Here is a 13897-nt window from a genome sequence, read left to right on the forward strand (position 1 = left end):
TTATATCATTAACCTTAGCTCAACACATTAACAAATGAATTAAATTTGAGTATTTATTGAATCAGACTATTAGTTTATACTCTTATTTACACCCATATTCAAACTGTAATATTGCCGATAATAGTTGTTCAAGCTACCGCCTGGCCTTCGAGCCCCTGAACATGAATTTTCAAATCCGTATTCAGCCCGACATATGAACATATTTTATTATTAGATAATTATTTTTACTGAAATTGTATTTAAATGGGCTTTAATGAGAGGGTCGTGACGGCTCTTGGACAAGCAGTTTACGGTGTCAACAGGCCCGGCCCGGCTCTAATACGATTTTTTTTACTTTCCATTTATCTCTTCCCTTCTGAATTGTCTTCATTTTTCGCCTTTTTTTTTTTTTTTTTTGTTCTTTGTGCTCCTAACTCTCTGTTTCCGGGGGGAAAGAAACAGAGGTTCCTGAAAGAAAAAAACAAGAACCAAAAAAAAAAAGGGGGGGAGCAGGGAAAGGGTTATTCTGGCCGTAGGATTAGTACTGGTCAACGGCTCTAATTTGCTTATTCTTCTCAGGTCCCTCCTCCCTTCATCTTCCATCTCACCTCATTTGTGCGTAAGGTCTGCTTTCTGTCTCTCCTACTGGGCTTCTTTCTGGATAGATCCGTATTTTCATTAATCGGATCGGGTCGTGCTGTTTGTTTATCATCATGCATGACGTGAAATATTCTTTGCTCTTTTCATGAACACCAGAGAAATATGATGCATATTTTCTTTAATTTCTTTTTTTACTTTGTTCTGGAAGAAATGCTGTCGAATGACGTGCGAACAAATAAGAAATTTTTTTATGATTTGAATTTCGATTTGCCTTGTTCAAATTTGATATTTTCTGCACTGTTCTAGATCTTGCATCCTCATACTAATAAGAAAACACGTACTGAAATTTTCAATAACTGGCTTGTCATAAATCTTAAAAATTTTATTAAAAAAAATAACTTGACCAACTATTGATTAATTGTTTTTTCTTTGGAAAAAAACTTTTGATTTCGTTCCTTTTTTTTTATGATTTCCTAGCTTGATTTCGTACGACATTGTTAATCTTTTTTTGTGTGTGTGTGTTGTTTTTAAATAACTTATATTGGATATAAATTCTAATTGCGTATTTCTTCTAATAATGTAGTAGGTCTCTTTCTTTGTGCGAGATGGACAAATTACGGCGCACTGCAGAACAGCTCGGTTGCCTGTGCTTGGTTGGCTATTAGAAACCTCTTATATTTTGTCTCAATTGACGAGATAAGCTGGTTTTGCATTTGCGAGGTCAGTCAATGTTTAAGTTAAGATGACAATAGACTGAAATGTGAATGTAAATTCCATAATTAAACCTATTTTCTTGCAAGGCATTATTATTCTTACGTGAATGATGTTTTGAATTGCATACTAGCATTGCTTCTCACCAGTAGCAATGAAAACCATACTTTACCCTCTATAAAGTAGCAAATCTGAGTTACACCATCTTTTCAAAAGTTGAAATGAAGCAGACTCAGACTTTTGTTTAGTGGAAAATCATTTATTCCTGCTATTGTGGTCAGTCTCAGCGTTAAGCTAAATTATTTTTGTCTCAATTTCAATATACACTAAAAGTTTTTGGTTTAAGCATAGGATAGAAGCTGCTATAAGTTAACATGCACCTTAATCTAGGTCAAAAGTGTTACAGCAACAACAAAGATAAACGTACTACCAGATTTTAAATCTAACCATCAAAACATCCTGCGTTTTCTTCATCATAACCCAAAACAACGAAGAAAAGTTTTGGTAATCCTATAAATGCTGTTTAGTTTTGTTTACTGAGTTTCTCTTGTCTGTGTCGGAAGCAATGCAATGTTTGTGTTGTTTGCACCATATGCTGTTGTTTTTTTGTAAACGCATGAGTTTATAATAGAAGTGGGTTTAGTGAAACGTGTATATTCTGCTTCTTATATATTTATAGCTGAGAAGAAGTTAGTGATATTTTTGAAATTTGATTAGCTCAATAATGTATTCTGTTCCTATAACAGGCTATTTAGACATTCAAATGCAGTCACCTCCGGGAAAAGCTTTTGTTATGTTGAAAAGTGAAGCAACTGACTTTGCTGGATCAAGTTTTGCAAGTCACGTGGATAGTACTTTCCAGGAAGCTGTAGCTGTTGCTTCTTCTGCTTCATCATCTTCATCATCTTCAGATGATGACTCTCAGGAGACACAAAACGAAGATGACCTATATAATGGGAATGCTTCTAAAGAAATGGTGCTTTATAATCCCACTGCTAATGGTATTGTTGATTCCACTCCTCCTGGACCTATTCAGTGCCAACCTCCAGGTCCAAGATTATCATCATCAAGAGTATTGCCATCTGTTGGGGCTTTCACTGTCCAGTGTGCCAGTTGTTTGAAATGGAGGCTTATACCAACAAAGGAAAAGTATGAAGAAATACGTGAACATATTTTAGAAAATCCCTTTGTTTGCGAAACAGCTTGTGAATGGCGGCCTGATATCTCATGTGATGATCCAACTGATATCTCTCAAGATGGCAGCCGGCTTTGGGCAATTGATAAACCTAACATTGCTCAGCCTCCTCCAGGCTGGCAAAGGCTACTACGAATCAGAGGTGAAGGAAGTACCAAATTTGCAGATATGTACGTGTACCTTTCTATTGAGGCAATTTTTAACCATTTTTCTTTGATTTTTCTTTAATTCTCTTCTTTTTCTCCTGTCGTATTATTCTATTTTTTGATATTTGAATATCTTTTCTAAATATATGTGTATGTGTGGAATATTCCCCTTGAATTCTTGGACATGTTTTTTTCCCACTTCATATCTAATCATAGGTTGACAAATCTCTTGTTCTTAGCCTTCTGGGAGCATGCCTTGACTATTGTGGGTTCTCTTTCAATCGATTAATATTGCTTAGTGACGTTTCTCACATTATTGTAAATAGCTTTAAATCAGCTTCAACTCTTATATGCTCTTAAACTATCTGAATTCTCCTAATTTTTTTGGGATCATTGGTTCACTCAAAAATTTTCCCTATAAAACTAATATATGTTTTTAAATATATTAATTTCTTTGCTGATGTTATTCTTGTGATTACAATTTACTGTGGTTTTCATTCTTTGCATACCTGATACCTGAGTCTCCCTCTTCCTTTTTCTTGGTGAGTCTCCTCTTCCTTTTTCTTGCTTCTTATTTCATTCTTCTTTCAAACATTTCTGTTTGTTTATTCAATCAGGGGCTAAGAGTTATGGTGATGTTTAGGACTTGGTATCTGCAACCATAATTGTTAACCTGGTTTTAGAGATGATCAATACTCACTTTTTTTTCCAAGAGTGAAGATGAACTTGGTGTTAGAATGGTGCTATTCATTGCTAGCTGATTGATCTGCTGCTAGCTTAAATTAGGAATTCATTTTAAGGTGACCACTTTCATTAGTTGCACTATGAACTATTACACGTTGATGCATCCCCCAGACCCAAGAATGCTAACATAAAAAACCAACAAATGGCTTTCAACTGAAAAAATGAAAATTCATGCCTTTGCCTTATTTAATAATGTTTTTCCATTTGTGTATATCTAGGTTGAAATTGCACTCAGTAATGCAAATTTTTGGTTGATTTGAGTTCTAATTAAGGGTATCTCATTCCATAAACGATCAACTACTTTGAATTTGTTTTTTCTGTATATTTCAGCTACTATCAAGCACCATCAGGAAAGAGACTGCGCTCAATGGTGGAGGTGCAAAAGTACATAATTATTACTTAAGCTTTTGATTCTTTATTTCCTTTTTTTTCTTGGGTGCTGTGATATCACTGGTAAATAGTCACCATTCTACCATCTACACCTCTCCCAGTCCCAAGTCACTGAATTTTCTGTTGATATGTTTGTTCACAGTGTTTCTGATTTTGCAGGTACTTGATTGAACATCCCCAGTATGCAACGGAAGGGGTGAATTTGTCTCGATTTTCCTTTCAGATTCCTAAGCCTTTACAGGAAGACTATGTGAGAAAGCGCCCTGCTCGTCGGACTAACTCGCATGATAATGTTAGACCTCTTGAACCTGATGAAGGTATGATGAAGACACTAATATGCTTTCTTTACTGACTGAAAAGGGATTATGAGTGTTTTAGCTATGTAATTGATGGAGGATGTGGAAATATTTTAGTTGAGAGATTGAGTTAACTAGGACTTTGTTTTGTATTTTATGGGTTTGATTGTAATTTTACATATATTTAGGCATTTTTAGGTTATATTATATTAATTAATATGTACTTAATTCCAAACTTTTAGAGTTTTAGGGTTAGATTTGGTATTTTGAAGGTTTAGGGTTTAGTTTGTTAATATCTATGTAATTTTAGGTTTTGGATGATGAATATTTGAGATAATGAGTGTTGAGATTTTATCCCAGTTTTCTGCTTTAATTACAGATTTCCTATGCTTCTCCCAAAGAGCTTCTATCATCTTCTTATTTTCCTCTAAATTTCTACTATCTATCTATTTTCGCCTGCTTGTTCCACATTTGACATCCATAACAGAAGACAAAGTTCTGCCACTTTTAAGATGTAGCTGTTTGCAACCCATTTAGAGGAAACACTGCTTTTTGTTTGATAATTCTGGGAAACTTCCGTCACTTGAGCATCTGCTTATGTAGACTGGATCATCACTTTTATTTTGGGAAGTATTTCCTGGTTGGACTTTTTCCTACATCATATTCTGTGTAAAAGGATGTGGGAATGGTTTTAGTTGCTTCAGTCCCCCCCACCATCCACAAATTTTTTTTAAAAAAATGCTCTTCTAAAGTATCATATACTGTGCTTTTTTTTCCTTTTGTTCGGATAATTGTTCTGTGCTTCATGCTTTGTATTTGATGCTTTCTTTTCTGTTTCTTTTAGACTCTGGATTGCATGCCTTAGTTTCCTTATAAATCTTGGATTCTATTATTGGTTTGAGATGTTCCCATTCGAATTTATACCATTGTGGTAACTTCGAAATGGAAATATTGAAAAGGAGATGAAAAATGAGATTTTCATCATTCCTTTAATTTCTGTGTAATACATTCATCAATTTAAATTGTGATATTATACTTGTTATGATTCTGCGAATAAATTAGCAAATGGAATCTATTTGATGCATGCCAGAGCAAATAATGCTGTCTAATAGAAGTCTTTTTATTTTCCCTACAGTGAATCCGCTAGCTTGGGCTGGACCAGACGACACAGATTTGCTGCATGGCCGCCTAGCTCTTCCACCACCTATTGTTGAAGCCCCTGTTTCTGATTCATCTAATCGGCCAGCAAAGATGGCTAGGAACACCATCAGAACAGATGTACAGAAGTAATCCAGTGAATAATCAACACGGTGGCAAGGTAGAAAAGCCCGGTCAGTCTAGAAATACCAATTATTGTCGGTGAGGCTTGGATCAGATGTTTTCCCTTTTTTTTTTTTTTTTTTTGACTATTTTGTTTTTTGGGTTTAGAATACTGGCTAATGTTATCGAAAGCATAATAGTTAAAAGTTTGACAATAGGTTTTTTTTTTTTTTTTTTTTTTGGAGTGGGAGGGAGGGAAGTTAAGGTTGAGTTTTGAACAAGGTTTGTTTTAGTTGGAAAAGCATTACACAACAACTTCCATCCAAAAATGTTTCTTTTTTTTTTTTTCTTTTTAATTTTTGGAGGCGTATGTATTAGTGTTTCCACTGTCAACAGTGCACAAGGCTCAGTCAGGCCTGTTCTGTTCGGTCTTGGGCTAAAGGCTTCTTTCTTGTAAGCAGTCTTTTAACCTCTAAAAATTCCCGCATCATTACCCTTCCATTTAAATGGTTATATGTCAAATTTCTGAGGCATCTAGCATAGCTCGGTGTGTTAGAAGAACACCTCCACTTGAAATGCAATGCTTTTAGCAATTCCATTCCAAAGTAATTCATATATCACAGATTATTTTGGGTGTTAAACGCACTGGTAAAACAACTAGTCATATTATGTCATACATTTTTAACTATAAATTAAAAAAAAAATGTTGATGAAGTAGCAAAATCAATATTTAATAAAAAAATACATAAACTTATGTCTAAACTTTTCATCTATTGTAACCAAAATATTTGCTTTGAAAAGAAAACCTACAAACAATCATATTTTTGTCACTCTCATGGATAAAACAATTTTTATACTTAATTTACTATTAAACGTATTAAAAAAGACATAAAAAATAAAACTGAAGATGCACAGAACGGCTTCATCAAGAAAACCCATGCAATGCGCAGCCATAAGACATTAGTTAAAAAGACATGTGCCATCATGCCCTTTCAACTTGGAAATCACCTAAAGCAATCGTCAAAGAACCTAAACCACAAGTTCACAACCAAACTTCTTCCGTTTGAGAATCCAAAATGCATCATTCATCGTGCTCAACACCAGCACACGACTTCCGCCCACCCACGCCTTTTCTCCTTTCAAATAACCACCACAAGAATACAGTCTATGTGTAAACCATTAGAATGACAACTTTGAGACATGCTTAAGGTCATATTTAGATATAGCAAGAGCGTAAAATGTTTTGCTATCTTACAGACAATGGTAAGAAAGGAAAAAAAAAGAGCTGCCCAAGAAAGATGAACAAATAAAAATTTTATTGAGAAATAAGAGAAGGGTGCTAGCTAAAATCATATTGTTGTTAATTGATAATTAATCTCAATGAATGAGAGATCGATAAAATGGCAGCATAATCTTCTGGAATGCAATCTATTGACAATTAAAAAAAAAATATCAATCTACACTATGATGCACAAATAGATTTTCAACGATCCAAAAGGAGCACACTGCTGACCTTTAATGAATCTTCTCTGAACTCCTTGACTAGTTCATAATATTGGCAGTTCAATGGAACCTAAGCTCATTGCGCAAGCTCATTTGTATTAGTAATCACTAATTAACATAGTACTTTTTTTGCCCCACTCACTTACCCATGAATTAGAGTTCCTCACTTGTCCTGCTTAATCTTCCACAAGAATATGTAGTAGCCATGGGGCCCAAACTACAATAAATCCAGCTACAATTGAAAAGTTAAGCAAGATATATCACAATTCATCATGGATATTTACAATAACTTTTTTTTTTTGTCAAGATGAGCATAATCCCAACACTTAACTCCATATGGAGGACTTAAATCCTCATGTCTTGCGCAATTTGCAGAGCTTGAACGCCCACTTCTCTGGCTATGAAGTCTAAGGTTGTTTCGAACAAAAACAAGATCTTTCACTCTCTGCATTCCCAACTTGTTGGCTGTTTCTCGAAATAGAAAGTTATCATCTTGCCAAATATCTTGGCACATTGAAATGGTTGAAACTTGACTGAGGACCTTAATGGCTAGAGTCTGCAAGTGAGGTGTTTCAAAGCCAAAGTTTTCCCACCATGCAACTGGGTCCATTTTGTCTCTACAATCCAGAGCATCTTCTTCCCCAAAGGATCCCTCTAATCTCCAATAGGAGCTTAGCTGCTCTCTAAGGGCCCGTCTAGCTGCACTATCACACTCATACCTTTCTAAAGTGGTTTTCTAACCTCGCATTATACTTCTATCCTTGGCCTGACCTCTTCCAAAATATACTGGGTTCAGTATGTAACCAGCAGCATGAAGAGGGGAAAATAACACATCCCATTTGTTCTCTATCAGATCTTCCAGCTGATTCAATACAGTTTCATCAATTTCTTTTCTCCTTGCATCTTCAAGTGCCTGGACAAACAATCATACATAGCCCTCATCACAGATTTGTCAATATCAAGCATATCTAGTAACTTTATGAAAGGCTCATACAACTACAGCATCATATGAGCCTTGCTCCAGAATTCATCCCCTAAAATTGAAGCTTCAACAACTAGAATCTCCTCAGAAATCCCGTATTTCCATTGCTTCCACTCTTCACTTACAACCACCTCTTGAAGTAACTGCTTTTGCTCAAAAATTCTCTTCACAAAGCAATATGAAGGTGCAAGCTTAGAAGAAAATAGAACAGAGCTCTCTTTCAGATTTTGAGGGGAAAAGTATGGAAAGACATGGTGATTCATCATGATACAATGCTCAATACTCTTAGCACACAAGACTAGAGGTTTTATCCACTCCAGTTTAGCAACATCTTCCATCAACATGTGGACAGAATGTGAAGTGCAAGGCGACCACAATATATGAGGAAACTTTGATGAGATAAGGGATTCAGTTGATTTACAGGCATGGTCTATGTGTAAGATTAATTGAAGAACATTTGTGGCTCCAACTTCAACAATTGCATCAGTAAGGGCACTCGTAAACATATTGGCTGCTTCATCACTGTCATCTATATATACTGCTCTCAAAAATATGAGTCCCCTTGGACTCGAGACAAAAATGTTATTGTGAAAGCAACCTTGTGTGCTGCCTAAACAACCAACACACAGCAATGTGCAACCTGTGTGAGGCCAGGACTCCCTAACTAAAGCAATAGATTTCTCAATCCTTCGTTTCTCTTTACTTAAAAAGCAGTCAGACAGCTTATCCACTGAAGGGGGTTCATACACAGAGCCAAAAGCTGCAATTGCCTTAACCATTTCATTGTAGTAAGGAGAGTTGACGACACTGACATTTAATCCTTCTGCATAAAAAATCTAGCTACAATGTCATCCACATCTTCTTTTCTGATAGTTTTCCATGTGCTTCTAGGTTGTAAAGTTCGTATACAGTTACCAGTCTTCCCACTTCCACAAGTCCTTTTCTTCTTCCGAGCAAGGCGCTCCTCCTCTAAGATCTGAAATGCTTCTCTTAAAGACCTACTTATTGCAGGGCAACTTTGACCCCAACACCCGAGAATCCAAGAAGGTGAGCCCTAACTCGGGAATAAGTTCCATTATATTGCAAATTACAATGATTGCACTTCCATCTTTTAGTACCACTTCCCCTGTCAAACCCACCAAACACGCTAACATGATCCCATCCCCACTTATCAGATTCTGATGGCATAGTCGCAAAGCCTGATTACACTGTACAACCGCATGGGGAAGCAAAGGATAGATTAACACAAGATCAAAAGAGAATACTACTGCACCCCATTGCATCAACATAACAAGAATTTAACTAAAATGCATTTCTCTCACAGATGTACTGAAGTACTTATCCATTAAAATCTCTTACTATTACATGTCAATTGAACAAAGTATACTGAAGAAATGTGAAATGGACAGAAATATAATAACTTTTCTTGTTAGGCTAACTAATTTTGATGAGAAATGAATGGAACAGAAGAAATATTATAAGTGTAAGTTATCCTGGACACTCTTTAGCCATTACATTTTTGAAAAAAAAATGTAAGTATATCTTGAAAATTCATGGATAAATGGGAGATCAGGTTTCTTCTAATTGTAATTTGATCTTAATTCTCTGCGGATCAATTCTCTCAAATCCAAACAACAGAGAAGAAAAAATATATACATATGTTTAATCACTTTTCTTCTTTAATCATCTTACTTTTGGTTGTTAAGCAAATTTCCAATTTAAATTACCAAACATAGTATAATAAAAGCAAAGCCAAAAATAAGTTAAGAACAACCTAACACTGAAAAGGCTAAAATAATTTCATCAAATAAAAAAGAAAAAGGACTTAAATGAGGGGAAATTCACTTCAATCTATTAAAAACCATAGAATAAGGACCAATAAAAAAATAATAATAATAAACAGCAATATATTAATTAAGCCATTTTAAGGCAATTAAAAGATCAAGTAACAATATCATCAATTAATCAAATAATAAGAGAATATCCTCGATAACTCAAGGAATCCAAAAAGAAATTTAAAAAAAAAAAAAAGAAAAGCGACAGGGGAAAGTACAGAGAAAAAAACGCTTACCTAGATTAGAAAAATGGCTGATAGTATAATAGAATGGTTGCAGAGGTCGGTTCAAACTTCAAAGCGGAGTGTGTTTGCTTCATTTCGTGGGAAAATAAGTTTCATTATTTTATAGTACAATTAAAAAATTACAGTGCCAACGCAAGACAAGAAACTAAAGGAAAATTGTGTCGCTTTTTTGGTAAGCAAATTGCGCTAATTGCTAACGGACGACGGACAGGCTGATGGTCACGCCTTACTGGTTGGTTATTGATAAAATTAAAAGTGTTTTCTTTAATATTTATCGTATTATTGATTAATTTATCTAAAATATTTATATTTAAAAAATATTTTTATTAACGCGATAATTAATTTGAATGATTCAATGATTGAACCAGTGATTCAACACCTTAAAAAATAATCATTCGCTTGGGTCTTATAACCATAGAGATTGATTCTATTAAAAATTCAAAATATTTTAAAGATATATTAAAAATACTCAAAATAGTTTAGATTTTGAAACATGTTTTATACTTAAATCATACTTTGCTGATTATTTGTATAAAAAAATATATTTGAATGTTTGTTTATAGAATTATAACTATAAGTTATAATTATAATCAAATATTATATTATATATAAAAAATTATTTAATAATTAATCAAATAAATTAGAACATACACTATTTCGTCAACGATACTTTACTTTCTATCAATAATAATATTATTGTTGATAAAAATTTTTCATTTATGTATTATTTAATATTTTTTAATTTTACAAAATAAATTACATCGATAATAATTAATATTTTCATAAGTTATACTTATTTTTAATCATATTTAATTTATATTTTTTGTTATTTTTTGTTATTTTTATTAAATTTATTTTTAAAATAATTATATAAATAAAAAATATACATAAATAAAAATGAATAAATAAACAAAACACTCAATTTCATTAATAAAATAATAATAATAATATTTTATAAAATTATTTACAAATTATTATTAAATGAAAATACAAAAAATACATATACAAATTTTGTTCATATATTTGGTAATATATGTAAATCAAGTAATCAAGTACTTATAATGCACAAAAACAAAAATACCTATTAGATAGAATCAAAACAATTAGAATAAAAATTTAATTAACAAAATATATGTTAATTCTAAACAAATTAAAGACACTAATTGAACATTGTTCAAATATTTTATTCAAATTAAACCCAAGTACTAATGGTTCATATTCTTGGGAAGATTCACCAAAAAACAATGTCATTTGTATATTCTTAAAACAAGTTAAAGGATGAACATTTCTAGATAGAGGATTTAAGTGTAACTAAGAAGCTTCAAGTAAAAGCAAATAATAAAAACTCGTAAAATTACCAAGATATGTGGTAGCGAGGGGAACAAGAAGCCCATTCTTATTTCTTGTGAAAACAATTACAAAGCAACCTCACATTCAGCAAAGTCAAAGTATCTATCAACGCACCTCATATAAGCTCAATAAAAGTTTTCACCAGCATAAAGCCATCCTATTATTATTCTATTGTCAGCAATAGATCCATCAAAAATAGTAAATAGTGGAGTGAGAAAAAGTGTCAGTGAATCGTTATTGTTTTTTATTTTAAAACAAATAAAAACTTTGTTTGTGTAACATGTATGACCTCACATGAAAACAACTAATGCTAACTTGAGACACAAATTTCAAAAACAAAGCAGATATTAATCATAATCAAGATTGCTTATCTTCAATCTCAGGAACCAAACAGGTATCAATCACAGGCATCTCAAAATCCTTCAACAAGTAAATCCAGCACAAAAATATACTTTTTGAGGGTTCCGAATAAACCAACAAGCTTAATTTATGCATACAATGAAATATAAAATAAAAATAGCAGGTTGAGAACCCTCAGATGAACTAACTCACACTAACTCAAAACAAACTTAAGCTTTACCATTCAAGCTCAGCTTTATGAAAACAAAACCAAAAATTTTTTGAATTATTTTTTTATTTTGTTTTTTCAAGTCAAAATCTGATGAAGAGAGTCATGATTATATTAGATGCATCAAAAATTACTAAAGAAACATATTCATTTTGAGAACCACAGGAAATTGTGCCATCACACCTTTCATTCCAAGGTTTTAGCATTTAGTCCGAGCATAAGTCTTCAAATAATCTCCACATACTCAAAATTTATAATAGCTAGCTGCTCTCTCAAAAATCACAAAAAAAAAAAAGGAAATTTACATTAAAGTATGGGAATAATAGTGAAGAAAACACATCTCACTTGCTCACTAGCTCACTAGCTTGATGTCACTTGAGAGAGCCTTGCCTAATGATAATTGATGGAAGCCTAATGACAAGGGAATAGAACAATAAAAGGAACAGAAATTCTGTCACCTATCTCTTCTTTTCTAGCACATAAATTTCAGCCAAAATTGCAAGTGAGCATCATCTCGCCTTTTTTCCTTCTGCAAACGGCCAAGTTACCTAAGGAAAAAGAAACAACCAATTTGTATGGAATTACACGCCGTATGGAAAGCTATGAACAGAATCCTACAGAAGATATAAGCTCCTAACAACTAACAATCATTAGCTTGTTGCTAGACTAGTTTATGCATACCAATTGTCGGAGCTGCTACAGGGTTGATTAGGAAGTACAGAGTTCCCAAAATCTCCATCCAAACACATCTGCTGGACTTCCTGAGGGGAAAGGATCTTGATGCATCGGACACAGTTGACAAACTCTTTGAAATGTACCAGATGTAAAAACTGTCAAGAAAAAGGACTACATTGAAAATCATAGGATCAAACGATTACTAAATGTTACAAAAATTTACAAAATTAAGGGGAACATTTATAATATACAAGGATAGACATTAGAATATAGGGAAATCAGAGTGAATTTTCTGTAATGAACAAGTTTACCTTTCTCAGTCCGCTTGATAGAGCCAGAAGCACCCATTATATCACCATTATCAACAAGTGTCCTTAATTGCTCAAACTCATCATTCATAAGTCTTTCCTTCTACAGTGTAGCTACAACCATTTTAAAAATATAATCTAAATTGTTGATGGCATTATGGAGGAATAAAACATATTATGAATGAGAAAAAAAAAAAAAAACCTGAATAGTGCCGCAATGGTCTCTTAAAGTGAGAAAAGAGAGTTTCCCAAGGCTCTCGAGCCACTATTCTGCCTGCAATAGAGACATGATGACTCTCACTATCCAACTCTTCACCGTTGTTTAGATTCTTATATATTTCTTGCAGCTCCTTAGCAGTATGACTTCTATCCCACTTATAAGCATACGGCTCCTACCCTTTGCTCCACAGTTGTTCCACCTTTTTCAGGCGGATGGCGTCACAGTCCGGGGCCGAAGTGGAAGTGGATGGTGTTGCTGTGGTGGCAGCGCCGCCACTCGAGCAGCGTAGAACTAGACCAGAGAAAGAGGCCAATCCAAAGAGTTGCCTTAAACCTTGAATTGACGAGGATAGCATTCAAACCTTCAAGCCCTCCCATCTTCAATTTGTTCTAGTTACCAGAACTAGTTTACTCGTCTTCCCGTTCTATCTAATATTCGCCTCTGCCATTTTTTTTTTTTTACGATCACCGGAAACTTCTACGGTAAATTTAAATTTTTTTTACGAATAAATGGTTAGATATAAAAAATTAATATAAATTATTAATTTTTTAATTATAAAAATAATTAATTACTGTTAATTTAATTTTAATTAATTAATATTATTTATTATTTATTAAATAAAATAAAATAAAATTTTAATAGATAAATACAACCTATTTAAATTTTAAAAAATAATATAATATTTTAAATTTTTTAATTAAAAATTGATTAACTTAAGAAGACGAGAATTACCATAAATTTAATATTATTTGACATAAAATGTATTAAAAGTATTGTAATATCTTAAAAGAGAATTGTGATATTTTAAACGTAATAAAGTAAGACAAGTGTAAAAAAAATATTATTATAATATAAATAATTAAGTTAATAACGTAAAAAAAATTATTATC

General features: G+C 33.1%; 1 long non-coding RNA gene and 2 pseudogenes across 3 annotated transcripts; 1 reads left to right on the top strand and 2 right to left on the bottom strand.

Annotated features, from left to right (window-relative positions):
• The first annotated feature begins 373 nt into the window (after positions 1 to 373).
• Positions 374 to 5822, top strand: LOC111303483 (methyl-CpG-binding domain-containing protein 2-like; annotated as a pseudogene). The gene is made up of 6 exons (XR_016326810.1): positions 374 to 598; positions 1163 to 1299; positions 2037 to 2655; positions 3706 to 3759; positions 3925 to 4082; positions 5197 to 5822. The product of XR_016326810.1 is annotated as a methyl-CpG-binding domain-containing protein 2-like (transcript).
• On the bottom strand, positions 5653 to 10320 carry LOC111304284 (uncharacterized; annotated as a pseudogene). Its single transcript, XR_016326809.1, has 2 exons — positions 9878 to 10320; positions 5653 to 9014 (listed from the first exon to the last, which is right to left on the bottom strand). The product of XR_016326809.1 is annotated as an uncharacterized LOC111304284 (transcript).
• A 1615-nt stretch (positions 10321 to 11935) lies between these two features.
• Positions 11936 to 13461, bottom strand: LOC149515479 (uncharacterized). The gene is made up of 3 exons (XR_016326910.1): positions 12990 to 13461; positions 12791 to 12901; positions 11936 to 12634 (listed from the first exon to the last, which is right to left on the bottom strand). It is a non-coding gene; the product is annotated as an uncharacterized LOC149515479 (long non-coding RNA).
• Between the last annotated feature and the right edge of the window lie 436 nt (positions 13462 to 13897).

Source organism: Durio zibethinus, chromosome 13 (assembly GCF_047325235.1).
Source record: "Durio zibethinus cultivar Kanyao isolate XHJ-2024 chromosome 13, ASM4732523v1, whole genome shotgun sequence".
In the NCBI taxonomy this organism is placed as follows: domain Eukaryota; kingdom Viridiplantae; phylum Streptophyta; class Magnoliopsida; order Malvales; family Malvaceae; genus Durio; species Durio zibethinus.